Here is a 13674-nt window from a genome sequence, read left to right as displayed (position 1 = left end):
TGCTAAGTGAACTAAGCCTGGTGGTGAAAGACAAATACCATATGATCTCACCTGTAAGTGGAAACTAATCAACAAAACAAACAAGCAAGCAAAATATAACCAGAAACATTGACATAAAGAACAAACTGACAGTAACCAGAGGGGAGCAGAGAGGGGATAATGGGGGAAAAAGGGAAGGGTTTTCAGGAATATCTATAAAGGACACATGGACAAAGCCAAATGGGGTAGGTTCTAGGATGGGAGGTAAGGATGAGCGGGGAAAATGAAGACAACTGTACTTGAACAATAAAAAGCAAACAAAAACAAATTGTTATGGTATAGCTGTTTTTAACACTGTTTAACTTTTATACTAAAGTGGCTAATACCACCATATTACAGTATTATTCAGAATTTGACTATATACTTACTTTTACCAATGTTTTATATATTTTCTTTTGTCTTAATGCTACTAATTAACACCCCTTTATTTCAGGTTGAAGAACACCTTTTAGAATTTCTTGTGGTGAAGGTGTAGTGATGATGAATTACATCAGCTTTTGTTTGTATAGGTATTTCTCCTTTGTTTCTAAACAACTTTGTTGGACAGAGTATTCTTGGTTGGCAGTTTTTCTTTTTGAGCACTTTGAATATATTATTCTATTCTCTCCTGGCTTCCAGTCTCTCTGCTGAGAAAGCTGCTAATTGGCTTCTGTGGGTTCTTTTGTATGAGATTATGTTGTTTTGATGCTTTTCAAAGTCTGTGTCTTTAATTTTAAATAGTTTTTAAATAACATGTCTTGGAAAAGATCACTTTAGATTGAAATTTTAGTGTGACTCACTAGTTTCATGAGCTTCAATGTTCAAAAGTCTTCAGTTTAGTTTAGGGAAGTTCTAAGCCATTTTTATTCATTCAAATAAACTTTCTAGTCCTTCCTCTATTTGGAACTCCAACAATGTGTAGAATGTTTCTATTAATTTTGTTCCATAAATCCATTTTGATTTAAAAAAAATTAAACTTCTGACTGAATAATTTCAAATAATGTATATTCAAACACACTCTTGCAGGACATTTGGCCTTGTACAAAACATCCACTGAGACATTTGGTCTATGCTAAATGGTTTAAAATTTGGTCCTATCAAAAGTGTCCATCAACATATTTGGCCCTTACAAAATTGTCCTCGACCTGGCTGGTGTAGCTCAGTGGATTGAGCGCGGGCCTGCAAACCACACGATCGCGGTTTGATTTCCAGTCAGGGCACATGCCTAGGTTGCAGGCCAGTTCCCAGGAGGGGACTCATGAGAGGCAACCATACATTGATATTTCTCTCCTTCTCTCCTTCCCTTCCTCTCTAAAGATAAATAAATATTTGAAAAAAAAATTGTCTTCGATATTTTCTTCCGACAAATGTGTCTACACTTAGACAACATCTGAGTTCAAATAACCAAAACATTTATTTAGTTTTGGTTTACATGATTAATAAATAAAAATACTATCATGTTTTATTGGTTCAATAATTATGCTGTGGCTCTACTGTCAATTATAACTTTGTTTTGCTATGGTAGCCTAGCTAGTAATGGCACATGTCAAGGACCAAATATCAAATACCTTTTGGTGTGGACCAAATGTCTGCTACTCAATCTCACTAATTCTTTCTCCTGCTTTTCCAGTCTGGAGCTCCCTATTAAAGTGTTCAGTTCTGTCACTGTATTTTTCAGCTCCAAATATTCTGTTTTATTTTCTGTTATATTTTTTATGTCTGTTAAGCTTCTCATTCTGTTCTTTCTATTTTTCCCTGATTTTGTGGCATCATTAATCTGTGTTGTTTTGTAGGTTTCTCAGAATCTTTAAAATGATTATTTAGCCCTGGCTTCTGTTGCTCAGTGGATTGAGCACCAGGGGGTTGCCAGTTCAATTACCAGTCAGGGCACACACCTGGGTTGTGGACCATGTCCCCAGTGGGGGGCATGTGAGAGGAAACCACATGTTGATGTTTCTCTCCCCCTAAAAATAAATAAATACAATCCTTAAAAAATAAAATGATAATTTAATACCTTTTTGGCAATTACTCTAGTATCTATTTTGGGGGGCTTAGTTACTGTTTCATTTGGTGGTGCCATTCCAATTCTTTGTGATCCATGTAGCCTCGCATAGATAGGTGTTTACTCATTTTAAAAAGCAGGCACCTCTTCCACACTTCATAGACTGACTTTGGGAAGAAAAGATCTTCATATGAAGGTGAAAGTACACTGGAGCTTCAAGCATGCTCTGATCTATTATAGTGGGGAAGGGTGCCAGATACAGAGATATGCAGCAACTGTAGTAAGTCCAGGGGCCATGGAGTCTTGTTAGTTCAGGCTACAGGGTCTCACAGAATTGACAATGACCTCTTCCTTGTCAAGCACTATGGAGGATTCTTAGAAAGGTTGTTGGGGTCTTCAGCAGTGACTCCAAGTCCAGCAGCTAGGGACCAGGGCAGGCACCAGGAATAGATTCAGTAGGATGCATGCATTCTGCTGTAGGAACCAGCTGCAGTTGCCTTTGTACTGGAGGGTCTAGTGCAAAAACACATATTAGTGGTATGGAGCAGGGCAAGCAACAAGGTTTGGAGTCAACTGCAGGTGCATTTGGCAGTTGCTGGAAGCTTGACTGGCATGCAGTACTATGACTGCTGGGCTTTGCCACAGGGGCATGGCAATATAGACCAACATCGGGAGTCAGGCCAGGGACATGCAGATGCACATCTGTTGGAGCTAGCTACAGGTGATACCAGCAGTGCAGGCTAGTGACAGAACATAGAATGGATTCTGAGCCCAGAAGCATATGTGGTGGCTTTGGTTGTTAGTGTGCACTTTCATGGCTGAAGGACCTTATCGTGGTGATACACAACAGATGAGGATGATGTATGTTTGGAGGTTACAGTGAAGATGCATATCTGTAAGGGCTAGCCCCAAGCATACCCATGATTGTGGGAATTGGTTGTGGAGGTTTGGGCTTGCATTGTGCACTTGTGCATCAGCACAGACTTGGAGTGGCTGCTAGTGGGGGTCAGATGCTCTGGAATGGATGGGAAGAGAGTGGAGTCACTCCCTTGTGAGTGAAGGGCTCATGTGGCTGGCATCTGCAAACACCTGTGGGGTGAAACCTGGTGAAATTTACATGTCTGTGGAAGCTTTGCTGGCCATTGGGTTCTTTAGTGGTGAAAGCAGCTGAAAGGGTCTTCTGCAGAGCTGGTCACTAGAAACCATGGTCATTCTTGATACATGGCTGAAACTTGGTAGCTTCTGCTTTCTTCTTTGGTCCTAGCCATCTCTATATGTCTTAGCTTTGTCAGGTTCTGGGTGGAGCAAAACCAAACTTGGAGCTTCTTGCAATGCCCCCAAAGGCTGGGAAACTATTCATTCATTTCATCCTCCCTTTTCCCATCAGAGAAACTCCTTGTAGCTGGGGAGTTCCTTCTTGCTGATGAGCAACACTGGCTTGGATGATGGTTATTCACAGATATTTTGTTCCACTGTTTTGCTGGACTTTCTAAGTGTACTCCTGTGCTATTCCAGACTTGGTTTTATTCAAGTAGAGGTGGCAAACTACTGATCTTTGTGAAGGGGCAGAAGTTTGGGCCTTCTACACTACCATCTTGGTGATATCCTATGTATAGTACAATATTTCAGGCTAATTCACAGTCCCAAATACATTTAGCTTCTCTATTCCATTTAAAAACAAGATGATAACTTCCGCCAAGATGGAGGCATAGGTGGAAGCACTGTGCCTTCTCACACAACCAAGTTTAAAAACAATAAAGTTTTAGCAACAAAAATGCAGCCAAACCACAGAAAATTGAACTATACGGAAGCCTGACAACAACGAACCCTTCAGCCAAATCAGTAAGAGGGGCAGAGCAAGCCGCAGAGTGGGGATGGGCAGGAAAGATCCACCAAACCTACCCGGGCGGTCGACCCAGGTGCGCCAGCAGCAGTGGGCGGATCCCAGGTGTGGAGTAGCGGGCAGACCCACTGAGGGCTGACCTCAGTCACACATTCGCGCGCAGATAAACCAGTGAAGGAGCGAGCAGTGAGATGGACCTTGCAGGCCCCAGCTTCGGGAAGCGACAGAGGGGACCACCATTGTCCCTCTCTGACCCCGCCCCCCATTACAGCATCACAAACCAGCAACCTGGGTGGCCCCGCCCTGGTGAACACCTAAAGCTCCGCTCCTCCTACGAAGCAGGCGCGAACAGACCAAAACACAGCTCAAGAAGAACTCAAAGCCCCAGAGCCCATAAATCTAAGCAATGAAGAAATAGCCAAACTTTCAGATGCACAGTTCAAAACACTGGTGATCAGGATGCTCACAGAACTGGTTGATTTTAGTCACAAATTAGAAGAACATGTGAAGGCTAAACTAATTGAAATGAATGGAAACGCACAGGAAACCGATAGTAATGAAAAGGAAACTGTTGTAGCGTTGTCAGCCAAGGGGAGGTCTTTTACTTTATTGGCCAAGTTTTACCTGCTTACCTGCACAGGGGCGAGCTCTCTGAGTGTCCGAGGACACTGTGCTCAGGAGACCTGCAGATGAGAGCCACGCCCTGGCGCTTACAGCTATGTCCTTATATAGGGGTATGCAAGCAAGCTTTGAACAGAAGCAGATGTGGCTGTTAGCTATTGGCTAGCTCTAAACAGCTGATTGCCATTGGCTTATTAGGGACGTGGCTGTTAGCTAGTGGCTAGCTCTAAATAGCTGATTGCCATTGGCTTAGGGAAATTCAAAAGGCTCTTTGTGTAAAAATTTCCCTGCTCCCGGTCAGCCTAACTTTAGTTCCTGGTCAGCCTAACTCTATCTGGGGCTCGTTCGGGATTGTCCCTTTTCAACATCTGTTTTGGACCTCAACAGAAACTGGGACTCAAATCAAAGGAGTGGACCAGAAGGAGGGAAAAAATGACCAAACAGAAAAGGATGAAGAAACAAGAATTCAAAAAAAGGAGGAGAGGCTTAGGAACTTTCAAGGCATCTCGAAACGTTCCAACTTCTGAATTATAGGGGTACCAGCAGGGGAGAGGAACAGCCACAAATGGAAAACATTTGATAAAATAATAAAGGAGAATTTCCCCAATCTGGCAAAGGAAATAGACTTTCAGGAAATCCAGGAAGCTCTGAGAGTCCCAAAGAAGTTGGACCCAAGAAGGAACACACCAAGGCACATCATAATTACATTACCCAAGATTAAAATGAAGGAGAGAATCCTAGAAGCAGCAAGAGATAAGGGGACAGTCACCTACAAAGGAGTTCCCATCAGACTGTCAGCGGATTTCTCAAAAGAGACCTTACAGGCAAGAGGGGGCTAGAAAGAAGTATTCCAAATCATGAAATTCAAAGACCTACATCCAAGATCGATCTATCCAGCAAAGCTTTAATTTAGAATGGAAGGACAGATAAAGTGCTTCCCAGCTAAGATCAAATTCAAGGAGTTCGTCACCAAGCCCTTATTATATGAAATGTTAAAGGGACTTACCTAAGAAAAAGAAGATAAAAAATATGAACAGTGAAAGGACAGCAAACTCACAGTTATTAGCAACCACACCTAAAACAAAAGCAAACTAAGAGGACAGCTAGATCAGGAGCAGAACCATAGAAATGGAGATCACACGGAGGTTTAGGAACAGGGGAGTAGGAGGAGGAGAAGGGGGGAGAAGGTACAGAAAATAAGTAGCATAGACCGTAGGTAGAAAATAGATAGGGGGAGGGTAAGAATAGTAGGGAAATATAGAATCTAAAGAACTTGAGACACGTGGTCATAAACTAAAGGGGGGAATGGTGGGGGACGGTGTGTGCAGGGTGGAGGGGAATGAAGGGGGGAATAGAACAACTGTAATGGCATAATCAATAAAATATATTAGAAAAAAACAAGATGACCAAAGTATATAAACTTAATGTTACGTTCAATAATTAGTGTTTTAGTTGCTCTTTTTGGGTTTTTTTTGGTGTGTTCCTCTTTGGGTGCACCTTCTATGGGACTCTCTGAGCTTCCTGGACGTCCTGGAAATCTATTGCCTTTGCCAGATTGGGGAAGTTCTCCTTTATGATTTGTTCAAATAAGTTTTCCACTTGTTCCTCTTCCTCTTCCCATTTTGGAAACCCCTATAATTCAGATGTTGGAATGTTTAAAGATGTCCTGCAGGTTCTTAAACCTCTCCTCATTTTTTTTTTTTTTGCATTCTTGTTTCTTCATTCCTTTCTGTTTGGTTCTTTCTTCCTTCTGGTCCACTCCATTGATTTGAGTGCCAGTTTTCTTCCCGTTACTGTTGGTTCCCTGTGCATTTTCCTTCATTGCATTTGATGTAGCCTTTTTTTCATCTAATTTGTGACCAAATTCAACCAATACTGTGAGCAACCTAATCACCAGTGCTTTGAACTGTGCATCTAATAGGTTGGCTATCTCTTCATCACTCAATTGTATTTGCTGTGGAGTTTTGATCTATTCTTCCATTTGGGCCTTTTTTTTTTTTTTGGTTTTGTCACACCTGTTATGTATGAGGGGCGGAGCCTTAGCTGTTCACCAGGGTGGGGCAACCTAGTTGCTGGGTTGTGATGCTGTATGTGGGGGTGGGGTCTGAGAGGGAACAATGGTGCTTACTCTGCTCTTGCCAGATCTCAGTTTCCTCTGCCACTTCCCCCAAGCAAATTTGGCCTTTCTGGTGCTGATTTCTGGGTGAGTAGGCTTGTATACATTCTAGGACCCTGTGGGTCTCTCCAACAAACTCTCCTGTGAGGCTGGGAGTCTCTCCAAGTGTCTCAACTCCCACAGGTGCTTTCAATCAGTGTTTTAAGGCTTTATTTTCTGGCTCTGGGACCCTGGGTTGCATGATCTCTCTTGCTCCGCAGTTTCACCTGGTTTATCTGTACGCAAATGTGGGACCACAGTGTCAGCCACCTTGTGTGCAGTGCCTGGCTTCACAATTGCCGCCTCACTGGGTCTGCCCATTGCCACCTCATGCCCAGGTTCTGCCAGCAGCTGCCTGCATTCCCAGGGTCCACCCACTGCCATCTTGTGTACTGAAGGTGCCTTTTGAACCTGGTGGCACCACTTTTTGTGCCATGAACCCTCTCTATTTGCCCAACTCCGCTCCACCTACCAGTCTGGATGAATGTGTCTATTTTATCTCCTCGGTTGTCCAACTTCCATATAGTTCAACTTTCTGTCAGTTCTGGTTGTTATTTTGTTTCTAAATTGTTATTGTCCTTATTTTGGTTGTGCAAGGACACACAGTGTGTCTACCTACACCCCCATCTTGGCCAGAAGTCATATTTTAGTTGTTTATATTACTTAGAAATGACCCACACACTTACTTAACATAACTCTGTGGTTACGAGTGAAGCAAATTTTGGAAACTGCTTTAAGGCAAATATAGTGTAACAGAAATCAAAGCTACTCATCATCTCGAGTTATTTCTTTATTATCTATTAACCTTATTTTGTTAGGAAACCCAGATAAGAATAAAAATGTATGCTGACATTATATTTAATGCTAATAAATCAGAAGACACAGATCTTTTTATTACACAAAATAATTACACTAATCTTATTTACAAAAGATTTTCAAAACTTATGTGAACTTGAACAGCCTTTAAACTTATCATTATATTTTTCTTTTAATTTTTTTATTTATTTTAGAGGGGAAGGGAAGGAGAGAGGGAGAGAAACTTCAATGTATGGTTGCCTTTCATGCGTCCCCTGCTGGGAACTGGCCTGCAGGGAACTGGCCTGCAACCCCAGTATGTGCCCTGACTGGGAATCGAATCGCGATTGTCTGGTTCGCAGGCCCGCGCTCAATCCACTGAGCTACACCAGCCAGGGCTCATTATATTTTTGATAGTTTTAATAATATAATATTTAATTTATATTAGCTCTACTTTATATCTGAGTCAATTTAAATAGGAGTCATGATTTTTAAAAATATTTTATTTATTTATTTTTTGAGAGAGGGGAAGGGAAGGAGAAAGAGTGGGAGAGAAATATCAATGTATGGTTGCCTCTCATGCGTCCTCTGCTGGGAACTGGCCTGCAACCCAGGCATGTGCCCTGACTGGGAATCAAACAGTGATACTCTGGTTCGCAGGCCCGCGCTCAATCCACTGAGCTATGCCAGCCAGGGCAGGAGTCATGATTATTTTTTATAAATTACTTTGGTAATGCCAGTTGGAGGTAGAAAAGTATCATATATTTAACATAAATGCAAATGTACACAAACAGAAAATGCAAACACAGATCTTATATAATTATTGTAAAATTTTAATAATAAATTAGGCAACAGAGCAATAAAAAACACTCGTGTATATAAAATAGCCACCTCTCATCTTACTCCACTTTATATTTATATGTCAATTGTGTTTCTGGCCAAAATGGGACAAGTAAAGATTACCTGGTCAATATGAGGGATGATGCTTTTTACCCACATTTGTGGAGACTTTGGCAATTTTATTTTATCTTGATATGTAATCTTATGGAGGCTGTAGGCTATATCTTAGGCTCAAGAGATATCTAATGGTTATTTGGAGATCACCAAAATGATCTGATTGGATAAAAAAAAATAACTCTCTTTCCAGTTAGCCCTTTTCCTCTTCAGCCTCAGGTGCTTGCTCTTGCTGAAACTTGAGTTCTTTGAGAAGCCATAGTGGGGGCTCGGGACTAAAGTTCAAGCAACTATAGGGCCTGATGGGCTGAAGAGGGAAGAAAAAGTGTTGCAGGGATGGTCAAGGGATGGAGGAAGTAGTGACTTGAAGGGAGACATATCAAAGTATCCAAAGGAGTGAACAAAATATCAGAGGTGTTAAACAAGGGAGGAGTGGAAGCAATAAGAATGGAGAGGTCTTAGAGAAGCCAGTTTGGAGAGATTGCAAGATTCTCAGAAAGGCTAAATTATCTGCAACAGAATCATACCAATGAGTACTAGGTAGGCAGAGTTGGAAGAAGGAGGTGGACACAGTTGGTGGATATAGTCAGCAGGGAGTTAAGAGAAGAGTTTTGATCAACTGTTAAGTTCCTATTGGAGAATCAGGATCAAATAGAAGGAACAGAGAAGTTTCACAAACATCCAGGAAAAAAAATTCAAGCCTAGGAGTGAGGGAGCTAACTCCACTCAAAACAAGGAGCTAACAGAAAACGTTCTAGTCCAGCAGCCAGGGATGAGCACCAATCAAAACAAGGAGCCAGAAGAAGAACTAGCCTACACAGAGAGCCAGGATGACTTTAAGCCCATTAGGTATCATTAAAACAGATAAACAAACAAACCAAGAAACAAACCTGGGACTGTAATCCAGCTTCTGCCTGTCTGGAACTCTAACCCAGTTTTTTACAAACAGAAAACCTAGGACTCTAATGCAGCCTCTGTTGGTCTTGGGACTCTAACCCAACTTCTGGGATATACTAAAAATCTTAAATATCAAAATCTGTTCTTCCAGCTTCAACATAAATTTGTCCAGAACAGTGGTCCAGGAGTGGGAATCACCAATGAATTGATCAATCAGTCAAGAGTGAAGACAAAAGCTTCAAAGGTGCACACCTAGGGGCCTGGCTAAGTGGCCTAGGGGTTCAGTGTTGGATCTGATCTTATCCATGTCATGGCACCATAACTATTAACGAAAAATAATACATGACCCTTGTAAAGTGGTAAGAGAAACTTCATTCAAGGGAAGACTATCATGATAAGTATAGGGACCATTGCTCAACTCTGAACACACAAGGAAAAAAGGAATTTTTTTTTTTAGCCAAGGAGCAGGGTGGGGTGGGAGAGTCAGTAGATGAGAAATTATTGAGAAAACGTCAGCATTAAAAGGAGGATTCTGGCTAAAGTGTCCTAACAGGATTTTTGTTGAAGGCACGCTAGGGTGATCAGCCATCATCTGAGGGGATAGTGCAGGATGAAGAACCTAATTAGATATTGAAGATAGTCAGATATCAAGGATGAGGGACTCTGGCTAAACTTACTTAGCAGGATTCTTGCAATCATTGACAATGCAGAGAAAAATACAGAAGCCTAAGAGTCAGAGCCTACTTGAGAAGACAGTTCAAAAGAGCCGAGTAGAACTTGGTCAAGGAGACAATCTGTCAGTAGGGCAAGGGAGTGTCATGTTAAAGATGAAACTACAGGTATAACTTTCTTGTCAAGAATATGAAAGATGAAATTCTGTTAATTAAAGATAAATGTCATTTATCTCTGTGTTGACACCACAGTTAACCCACGTGAAGTATAGTATAATGATTCCTAAGCTGCAGTAGCAATGGCAGAATGTTAGATGATCTTAGATGATCGAAGGCATAATGTATTTCAAAGATATCATAGAAGCTGTCCATATGTCACTAGATGGTGCATTATTCTGGGAAATAGCTTAATAGTTAAGTACACCTTCTCAAGAAAAAAATAGTATATGAAGTACAAGAGTATGAAAAAAAATCACAAAAGTGGTAAGAATGGGAAACAATGTAGTATCAGAAAAACTCCTATTTTATATACTTGGGGGTATATACTCAGAAAATTATACCTACAGAGGGCCAAAAGACATATGAAAAGTTGCTCAACATCTCTAATCAGCAGAGAAATACAGATCAAAACCCCAGTGAGATACCACCTCACACCTCTTAGAATGGCTATCATCAAAAAATCAACAAACAAGTAGTGTTGACAAGAATGTGGAGAAAAGGGTACCCTAGTGCACTGTTGGTGGGACTGCAGATTAGTATAGCCGCTATGGCAAAGAGTGTGGAATTTCATCAAAAAATTAAAAATGGAACTGTCTTTTAACCTGGCAATTCCACTTCTGGGAATATATCAGAACAAACTGAAACACTATTTGAAAGATTATATGCAACCTTATGTTCATTGCAGCATTAATTACCACACCTATACTATGGAACCAACCAAGTGCAAACCAGTACATGAGTGGAAAAAAAAGCCATGTACATATATATATATATATATATATATATATATATATACACACACACACACACACACACAATGGAGTACTATTCAGCCATAAAAAGAATAAATTTTTACCTATGTGACAGTATGATGGACCTAGAAGGTATTATGTTAAGTGAAATAAGTTAGAGAAAAAATACCACATTATATCACTTGTATATAGAATCTAAAGAACAAGATAAACAAAACTGAAGACTTATAGATACTGATAACTGTCAGTCAGTATCTGTCAGAGGGGAGGTGGTTAGAGGACTGGGTGAAAAGGGTGAAGGGATTAAGAACTGGTAGTCACAAAATAGTCACTGAGGTGTGGGTTGCAGCATTAAGAATATAATCATTAGTGTTGTGATGGCTATGTGTGGGGCCAAGTGGGTGCTTGGGGTATCAGAGGGACTGCTCTTTAGAGCATGTAATTTTCTAGCCACTGTGCTATACATCTGAAACTAGTGCAGAATGGTGTTGATTGTAAATTGTCATAGAAAAATAATAAATAAACAAACAAATAAATAATAAAACAGTGAGAAGGATGCATACCCAACTCAGTTCAGGGTAAAAGGAAAAAACGGGGAAGGGGCACAATAAGGACAATACAGCACAAATATTTCCTTTGTGGAAAAAAAAAGAAAAGCATCAGTAGTACCAGCTTGTCCCAGGTAGTCAGGAAACATTGTATGAAGGCCTGACTTATAAGACATCAGTTACGTTAAATACTTTTCTCTCTTTGGACCTATTTCATACTCAGTGCACGCGAGGAGGTGAACTAGCTCATCTCAAAGGCCCAAACAGCACTAAGAATTCTAATCTGTTCTCACTAATGGTCCTGGTTTATGCTTAATGCCTCACTTTCTATGTACCCAGTTAATAATCTTCTATGTATCTAATTAACAAACTGTCATTTTACTCACTGGTTCAGAATAAGGCAGGAAATTAAAAAGAAAATGGAAAAATATTGCTGAAATATGTACATTGAAATAACTGAGAATGTTCAGGGAAATAGCCTGTAGCATGAGGATCTGGAAGTAGTATAAAATAGTTCAGTAGTTATAATGAAGTTGGAAAAGGGAAAAAAAATCTCAGGTCATGAAGATCTTTTGTTGGCAGGCTGAAAAAAATGGTATTCATTATGAAGGGGATATTTTATGAATGTCCTGCAGCTCAGTTTTCCTGTAGCACATTCTCACCTACAAACTGAATTCACATGCTGCACTTTCTCTTTTCTGTTTTGTAGTGTCATTAATTATCAGAGGCCATATCAACAGTTACAGCTTTTGCAAAGGGAACCACCACAATGAATATAGTGATGGATTTTTAGATGCACTGGCATATTTAAATCTGATTATGTAACTTCATTATATATGAATGCACAACGTGAAGGGAAACATTCTATGTTACAATACCTGAATCACAAGAGCAGATAGGGCAGTGGATATAAGGCAAAAGGAAATGTAAATTATAGCTGGCTGGCCCCCAAATAATTAGGACAATAAGGGAAGAATAAACACAGGTCCAATGAGTTTTAAAGTACTGTATAAACAATGTGTCTTGAAAATGAATGGATCAAAAAATTGTGGTACATATACACAATGGAATTCTATGCAGCAGAGAGAAAGAAGGAGCTACTACCCTTTGCAACAACATGGATGGAACTGGAAAGCATTATGCTGAGTGAAATAGGCCAGGTGTTGAAAGACAAATACCATATGATCTCATCTTTAACAGGAAGCTAAACAACAAAACAAACAAGCAAGCAGAAAAAAAAAACAAAGACACTGAAATAGAGAACAAGGGGACAGTGACCAGAGGGGAGAGGGAAGGGAATTTAAGGGGAAAAAGGGGGAGGGATTTGGAGGAACAAATAGGAAGGACACAGGGACGAGATCTAAGGGGGGTGGAAATGGGAGGGAGGTGGGGAGCACGGGGAAGGGGAGGCTGGGATGGGAGAAATAGACAAAAAACTGTACTTGAAAAATAACTAAATAAATTTAAAAATTAAAAAAAAGAAAAAAGTTATTCAGATAATGACACACACACACAAAAAAGAAAACAATCACAGGCTTTGTCCCATTAAGACCCCCTAGGTGTCAATCTCAAAACACTCTAAAATGCATGTTCATGTTCAAAGATATTCCCCAGTTACTAGAATGGTACTGCCTTCGAACAGCTGAGCATGAAGGAAACCCCTAGGCAAACCAAGATATAGCCATTGATGGAATGGCATGTGGACAGGGTAAATCTCATCCATGCTGAATTCTGAATACCTGGGTGGGGGGAGCCAATATTATATAATGTGGAAAAGGGGAAAGGCCAATGTATGGGGGAGGCAAAAAGTTTACAGTTTGTGTAGAAAATAATACAATAGCTAATAAATAAATAATACAAGAATAAACATTGCCATTTCACATACATACAACTGTAAACCTACTTTTGCCCTCATTTTATTTGTTAGATTAAAGAATATGGTATCCTGAAGTGCTAGCCTTTTGTTTTTTTAAAGATTTTATTTATTTATTCTTTAGGAAGGTAAGGGAGGGAGGGAAACACCAGTGTGCGGTTGCCTCTTGCACACCCCCTACTGGGGACCTGGCCTGCAACCCAGATGGGAATGGAATCAGCAACCCTTTCATTATCAGGCCAGCACTCAACCACCAAGCCACACCAGCCAGGACAAGTGCTAGCCTTTTAAATGTACCTTTTCCTCTGCAAATTCTATATAGAAGT

Source organism: Artibeus jamaicensis, unplaced genomic scaffold (genome assembly GCF_021234435.1).
Source record: "Artibeus jamaicensis isolate MK-2021 breed Jamaican fruit bat unplaced genomic scaffold, CSHL_Jam_final contig_1410, whole genome shotgun sequence".
Classification (NCBI taxonomy): Eukaryota; Metazoa; Chordata; class Mammalia; order Chiroptera; family Phyllostomidae; genus Artibeus; species Artibeus jamaicensis.
Note: the sequence above shows the minus strand (reverse complement) of the source record.